The sequence below is a fragment of the Leptonychotes weddellii genome, chromosome 15, assembly GCF_054177405.1.
Source record: "Leptonychotes weddellii isolate Sample4059 chromosome 15, ASM5417740v2, whole genome shotgun sequence".
Lineage (NCBI taxonomy): Eukaryota > Metazoa > Chordata > Mammalia > Carnivora > Phocidae > Leptonychotes > Leptonychotes weddellii.
In genome coordinates this window covers 51,026,533-51,034,560 of record NC_138383.1, presented here as the reverse complement: position 1 = coordinate 51,034,560, position 8,028 = coordinate 51,026,533, and positions in this window count along the sequence as shown.

The following is an 8,028-nucleotide window of genomic DNA, read 5'->3' as shown; positions in this document are numbered from 1 at the left end:
AACAAGGCCAAAAAACAGTGCTGACAAAGTTAACAAGACTCTGGCAAACTTGATCAAGAAAAGAGAAAGCAGGGGGGTGCCTGGGTGGTATAGTCAGTTGAGCGTCTGACTCCTGGTTTTGGCTCAGGTCGTGATGTTCAGGGCCGTGGGATCGAGCCCTGCATTGGGCTCAGCACTCAGCGGGAGGTCTGCTTGGTATTCTCTCTCTCCCTCTCCCCCTGCCCTCCCCATTCTCTCTCTCTAAAATAAATAAATCTTAAAAAAGAAAGAAAGAAAGAAGAAAGCACAGATGAAATTAAGAATGAAAAGAAGCAAAACCACATGGATTAAAATGATAGCAAGAGAGGGATGCCTGGGTGACTCAGTTGGTTGAATGTCTGCCTTCAGCTCAGGTCATGATCCCGGGGTCCTGGGATCGAGTCCCGCATCGGGCTCCCTGCTCAGCGGGAAACCTGCTTCTCCCTCTGCCACTGCCCCTGCTCATGCTCTCTCTCTCTCAAATAAATAAATAAAATCTTTTTTAAAAAATGGTAGCAAGAGAATTATGAACAATTCTGTATCAAAAATTTGAAAACTTAGATGGAATGGACAACTTCGTAGAAAAATATAATTTACCAAAAGTGACTCAAGAAGTAACAGAAGGCTGGGGCACCTGGGTGGCTCAGTTGGTGAGGCGTCTGCCTTCGGCTCAGGTCATGATCCCAGGGTCCTGGGATCGAGCCCCGCGTCAGGCTCCTTGCTCAGCAGAGAGTCGCCTTCTCCCTCTCCCTCTGCTGCTCCCCCTGCTTGTGCTCTCTCTCTCTCTGTCTGTCAAGTAAATAAATAAAATCCTAAGGAAAAAAAAAGGTAACAGAAGGTCTAAATAATCCCATTGCTATTTTAAATAAGTGGAATTGGTAGTTAAATGTCTTCCTACAAAGAAAACCAGAGGCCCAGATGGTTTTATTGATATGTTTTACCAAATTTCAAAGATCAACTGATTCTAATCTTACACAAATGAAAGTAAGGGGCCAAGGGTACCTGTTATAAAATCAGCATAATCTTAATATCGAGACCTGATAAGGTCAGTCTGAGAAAGAACAACTGCAAATCAGTGTAAATTGTGAACATAAATGCAAAACCTTAAAAAATTAGGGAACTGAATAGGGAAACATGTAAAAAACAGTACATTGTGTCTGAGATGGATTCGTCCAGGGCGTAAGGTTGGGTTACCATCAGGAAGTCAGTAGGTATAATCTGGCACATTAACAGATTAAGGGCAGGGTGGGGAGAAGCATGTAGGCACAGAACAAACATCTGATAGAATTGGACATGCACTTTTTATAAAGTCATAATCCACAAGAAATAGACAGGAACTTCCCCAACCTATTAAACGGCCACCACAGAAAACCCTCGCATAAGAGCAGGAACAGGGGCAGCTGGGTGGCTCAGTCGGTGGAGCGTCCGACTCTTGGTTTTGGCGCCTGTCATGATCTCAGGGTCGTGGGATCGAGCCCCGCGTCGGGCTCTGCGCTGAGCACGGAGCCTGCTTGAGATGCTCTCTCTGCTCCTCCCCCACCCTGCTTGTTTGCACTCTCTCGCGCTCTTGCTCTCTCACGCAAGAATAAATAAAATCTTAAAAATAAAGTCTGCACAGAGTTCACGTTCTAGTGGGGCCTGACAGTCAGTAGACCTGTCAACCAAAACATCTTGCAGATACTAACAAGAGCTGTGAGGAAAATAAGATGGGGTATCGCCAATGGGCCTGGAGATGACCCTAGCTAAGGGGGTCACGGAGGGCTTCTCTGAGGCAGCGACATCTGAACTGGGACCAGAAGAGGAGGCAGCAGCGAGAAGTCCCAAGGCTGGTGGTGTAAGGCCATGAAGAAGGCTTGGGGCTGGGGCACGAGGAAGGAGGACAGGGGACACGGGACAGGGTCAGGAGTGGACTGTACTCTCCTTGCAGTGGAAAGTTTGGAGCAGTCTCTTCTTTTTCCAGAAGTTTGACTATAGAAGAGAAAAGAGGCAGGACAGGAGCTTGGGGAAGGAATCTGTATGCACAACCCCAAAGAAGACGGAGACTTTGTCCTCAGTTACTTGTGCCCCCAACTTAACACCCCCCCCAGCTGCTCTCCCGGGTTTGAGCGGCAAACCCATTTGTTTGTTTGTTTGTTTGATCACGACATAGACGCCTGCAGTTCCCCCTAAATGATAATTAGCTTCTTTACCCCTTAGTTCTTCCATGTGTAAAATGGCATGGAACCTATGTGCCTTCAGGAGGTGCTGAGTGTAAGGCCTCTGGACCCCCAGAGAAGCTGTTCGCCAGGACTCCAAGCTTCCCGCAGGCTCCAGAGCAGCCCACCCACCCTCAGGGCCCTCTGGGATCCTCACAGTAACCCTGACGGTCCCATGGGACAGGGGAAGGGGCCTCCCAAGCTCCCGAGGAGGCAGAGAGAAATCCAGCGCAGGGAGTCAGGCTCGGCTCAGATTTGCCGCCGTCCTCCCAGAGCACACACACTGTGGCCAGAAACGTGATCCTGAGTCTCAGAGCCCACTCAGATCTAGCTTCCGGAAAGCCTGACCGCCCCCCTCACCTGTCTCAGGTGTTTGCCAGCCTTAGCAACAGGGAAGGTGGTGCTTATCCCAGCAGGCACGCAGAGAATGAGGCAGCGTGCAGAGTGACTGAGCACAGCTGACCTTTTCAAGAAAGATGACCATCAGGGAGCTGAGAGACCGCGGCCGGTGGCTAGAAACTGGGGCCAATGGAGAAGCGTTTGTTGTTGGTTTTCGGCTGTGTTATCTCTTAGGATGAGGGAGCTGAGAATGAGCTGGATGCTGACAGCAAGGAGCCGGTGAAGGAGAGAGCAAAAGGGTGGCGGGCGGCGCAGGGTGCCCTGGAGGGGGGACAGGTGAGCTCACAGCACAAGCGGGGGGCTTTACACGGGAAGGAGACAGGTCTTCCCTTGGACCCAGGGGAAGAAGGAGCTGAAGCGCAAGCAGGTGGTTGTCCGTGTGAGGCGGGAGGCGGGATCCCGGCTGTGGCCGCGATGGGGATGGGGTGCTGGTGGTTTAAGAACTAGAGACTGGTGGAGACAGCTGACCAGGGAAGCAAGGAAGGCTGGACGGCCAGGCAGCCCGGGAGCACGGCTGACGCTGGATACGCGTGTAGCAGCCCCGGTGTGAGACTTTGCTCCGTGGTGCTCACCTGCCCAGATGCAGACACAGGAAAGATAGGGAATGACCGGGGGCCAGTGTGACAGACGGTCGCCCACCCACGCGTGGGCGTGACTCACCAGACACCCCAGTTACTGCAGATGTGAGCGGCCTTCACATCAGAACAGCCTGTTTGTCGGCACTGTTCTTCCAGGTTGGTGGGGAAGCTCAGACCAGGCCTGAATGATTGAGTGATTGAGTGATTGATTGATTTTAAAGTAGGCTCCATGCCTAGTGTGGAGCCCACCGTGGGCCTCAAACTCACGACCCTGAGATCGAGACCTGAGCTGAGATCAAGAGCTGGATGCTCAGCCGACCGAGCCTCCAGGTGCCCCCAGACCAGGTTCTTTTTTTTTTAGAGAGAGAGAGTCAGAGGGAGAAGCAGGCTCCCCGCTGAGCAGGGAGCCCGATGCGGAACTCGATCCCAGGATCCCGGGATCATGACCCAAGCCAAAGGCAGACGCTTAACCATCTGAGCCACCCAGGCGCCCTCAGACCAGGTTCTTTTAATGTGTGTGCACCTTCCACGATTGGGAACTTCACGACCCCATGAGGCATAGAACACTGCCTCAGAAAGCTGTTGGTGCCCATATGGGATGTGCTTTCTGGGTAGCCCCCCAGCATCTTCTGAACCCACTTCTTCTTTTATGTTGGGGATTCCCCACCTCCCAGAGGTAGGTTCTGGGACCTGCCTGCCTGACCTCCTTTGCTGCCAGGCCCGCGAAGGTTGGACCTGGCCACCCTCCAGAACTAAACTCAGGAGACAGCCATGAGGAAGGTGCCATCGGCCTCGCAGGACCCCTTTGTTGGCAGGGCTGGCAAGGTTCTCAGCATGAGCCACTGTGCAGATAGATGTCTAGTGGTGGACGGACCCACCTCCCGCCTGGGAGCAGCCCAGCTCTGTGATTGGCATATTCTCCCTAGTTCTGGAGAAGTGCTGTCCAAAAGACAGGGAGGGCGAGCCACAGAAGTAATTTTCAGTTGTTTAATAGCCACATTTAAAAAAATTTAAAAGGTGAGATCATTTTAATAGCATATTTGATTTAACCCCATATATCCTAAATGTTATTTCAACATGTACTCAATATTAAAAAGTATCCGTGAGATCATTTGTATTATTTTTTACACTAAATCTTTGAAATTCAGTGTGTATTTAATGCATGAAGTACACCTGAATTCAGACTGGCCACGGTTCGGGGATTCACATGGCCAGTGGCCACTGTATGATAGCAGATAGGGTGCCCATCAGTGGCCTCCCAGCATGACCGTCTGGCCATCCCAGGCATCCAGCAAGCTACCAAAAACTTTCCATAAGGTCCTCTCCTGTTCAAGTGCATTACAAGAAGTACTATGATTTACAGCTGACGACCATTTGGGGATGCTGACCACGAGGAAGAGGGACGTCTCCAGGGGCACAGACACGTCCTCCTTCCTGCTCACCGCGGATCCCCGAGGCCCGGAACGATGCCCGGTTCTGGCTGCTTAAATACGAGTTGCATGAATGAATGCGTGAATGTGGAAAACGTTCCTCCCTCGGTGAATCTCCCAGTATGAATTCTTGACCAAAGCTTCCTTTGACCAATTTCCTGGTGGTTACTAGACATCTTCATGCCTTTTCATGACCAGACCTGAGTCCAGCAGCACATGTGGGCTTTGGGCAACGGTGCCTGCTGTGGGGGACGTAGCAGGAAATCGCGGCTTCTCCCCCAAAGACCGGCTCTGGGAGCAGATGACGGAGGCCAGTGGCTCCCAGAGGGCTGGGGGTCTGACTCTGAAGGGGGACAAGGGACTGAAGCCAGGGGCCGTGGCCTGGGGCATCGGCATTTCATGCCACCTCTCAGGTCCACAGACGCGCTGTGGACACTGCAGTGGGCAGGAACGTCCGTCCGATGTGAACTAGAAAAACCACCCAGACTCCTGGAGTCTGCGCAGGCCGCAGAAGCCCAAGGAGCAGCGGTGCGGCTCATCTCCCCGGCAGAGGGGCGTCCCGTGGGGCTCTGGGCTTCTGTCTGTTCAGGGCACGTGGAGCTATCTGCTGAGAAGCCGTACTTGGGCAGGAGCCACCGACCAGCAGTGCTGGGGCCAGAGGCCGGCTATGAAAAGCTGACCCTTTCCTCCCTGCCTGCCAACTGCATCTTCTCATCTCAGGAAAGGGAATGCAAGCTCACAGGATTACCGTGCGGGTTAAGTGTGAAAACACAGGTAAAACTCTGCACGGGGCTGGGCACACCAGAGGTGCTCAGAAATTCCCTGCTGGCTTGGTCCCTGGAAGCCCAGCACAAGTGTTGTCTTCTGCATGAGCTCTCTCGGTGCCTCACCCCCCGCCGGACACAAAATCAACCGTTCCCTGGAATCCCAAGGCCCATTCTTGACAGCGGTAAACACACACACACACGAATAAAGGAAACACACAGTTTGATGACCAGGAAGAGCCGTGAGCTGATTTCTTCACCGTTCAAACCTGAGGGCTGAGGCAGCTGAACTGAGCATCTCTAAACAAGAGCCCATTTTAAAAAATCATTTACTTCGAGGGGATCAGAGGAGGCTGATAGATAACGACCCCACTATATTCCCAACACAGTTAAACATTCTGTTAGCCTTTCAGACAATCACGCTTATTCATCCATTCACTTACTTCTTCCTCATTCATTCAGAGTGTGCAAATGAGGACAGGGCAGAGGTGAGAGGCCATCAGAACTGCCCTAACCCCAGACCTAAATCGTGCCCTTGAGAGGTTATCATTCCCGGGGCGCCTGGGTGGCCCAGTTGTTGAGCGTCTGCCTTTGGCTTGGGTCATGGTCCCGGGGTCCTGGGATCAAGCCCCACATCGGGCTCCCTGCTCCACGGGAAGCCTGCTTCTCTCTCTCCCACTCCCCCTGCTTGTGTTCCCTCTCTCGCTGTGTCTCTCTCTGTCAGGTTAATAAATAAAATCTTTAAAAAAAAAAAAAGAGGTTATCGTTCCCAAAGAAAACCAGGCCTAAAAGGTTCTGACCGATCGCAATTTGTCCAGTTCTTCCGCAGGACTGGTCCGGAGTGGGAGCCCCTGCACAGTGCGTGGCTCTGGGCAGCACGGGCTGAATCCCGGAACAGCAAGCTCACGTCCATCATCTCTGACAGGGTTCCCCCAGACACTCCATGAGCGAAGACACCGCCCTCCAAAAAAGGCATCATGGTGCCTGGCTACCTTGAGGAGCTTCACTGTGGCCACTGTATGCTGATATAATTATATGATCGGAGCACGAACAGTGATTCTTCCAAAAGGAAGTGCGGCAGATGCTCCAAGCCCCCCTGGCTGACGGGGTGAGGCATGGCTTCAGCACCCCACATCCCCCCATCAGGGAGCTTCCTCCAGCTGCAGGCGGCCTGGCCAGCTTGGCAGAAACACGCCTTCCCAGCCCTGGCCATTCTCAGCAGTGGCTGGCAGGAGATGGGGTTTGCCCCGGCTCCTCACCCCTCAGGCAGGAGAACGCCCGGGGGCCCCAGGATCAGCTCTGTTGCCTCCAGAGGTAGCCTGCCTGACATTGTTTTTCCTGGCTTGTGCCTTCTGCCTGTTCCCCACTTTACGCCCCAGTTCCTCTAGAGGTATTCCTGAAAAATAAACCTCTGGCGTTCAAATCTTTGTCTCGGGTCTGCTTCGGGCAAATCCAAACGAAGACGGGGCATATCGCCAAATATCAACAAAGGCCCCTGGAAATCCAACTGATTCTCGTTATCAGAGACAGTCTCTCTCCTACCCCCATAAAATAATCCAGCCTCACGGTAAACTCTGAAGCCTTTTTTCCTCACTCTTCACGAACCTCGTGGGAGGAAAGGGGACGACAGGTCAAATTCGGTGCACACTTTATTACTTCTTTCCCTTAGTTTTGACTCTTTTAGGCAGAGACAGGATTTCACATCTGAAGTTGGGGGTGAGCGTTGAGTGCACACTGATAGGGGTGCTGTTGTCCACGCCACGAAGTTCGTTGTTGGCTTATAACTTCTTACTGTGGAAAATCCCGAACATAAACAAAAGTAAACACAATAGGATGATGAGCCCCTACGTGCCCGGCAGCAGGTTTGGCAACGATCAGCTCATAGCCAACATTTATTTCATCTGTATCCCGGCCACCTCTCCCCTCTCCACCTCAAATCACCTTGGAGCAAAACCCAAATACCTTATTTCACCCGTAGTATTCAGTATCTCTAAAACATAAGGACTCTTTTTTTATAAGCATAAGCATAACATCTTTATCGTATCTAAAAATAATAGTTCCTTAGCATCACCAAATAATCAGTCAGTGTTCAAACATCCCCAACTCTCTCATTATCATTACTACTATTTATAGTTTCTCATTGTTACTATTTAAAACTATAAACTATTGGGGTGCCTGGGTGGCTCAGTCGGTCGAATGTCTGCCTTCCACTCAGGTCATGATCCGGGGGTCCTGGGATCAAGCCCCGCATCGGGCTCCCCGCTCAGTGTCCCCACTGCTTCTCCCTCTCCCTCTGCCCCTCTCCCTGCTTGTGCGCGTGCGCACGCTCTCTTAAGTAAATAAATAAAATCTTAAAAAAATAAAATAAGACTGTAAACTGCTAGTTTACAGTTTGCTGAATTATAATCTAAATAAGGTCCATCTCTTCTGACTGGTTACATGTCTCTCAAGTCTTCTTCAGTTGATAGGCTGCCCTCCCTCTCTTTTTGTCTTTCCTTGCAAGTTACTTGTTGAGGAAATGTGGTCATTTGTTCCTATGAAACTTCCTGAGGTCTGGGTCTCACTGATCGTGTCATCATGGTATCATTTCACACGTTCTCCTGTTCCTCTGTGTTCCCTAAAGTGGTGATCAGATCTAGAGATT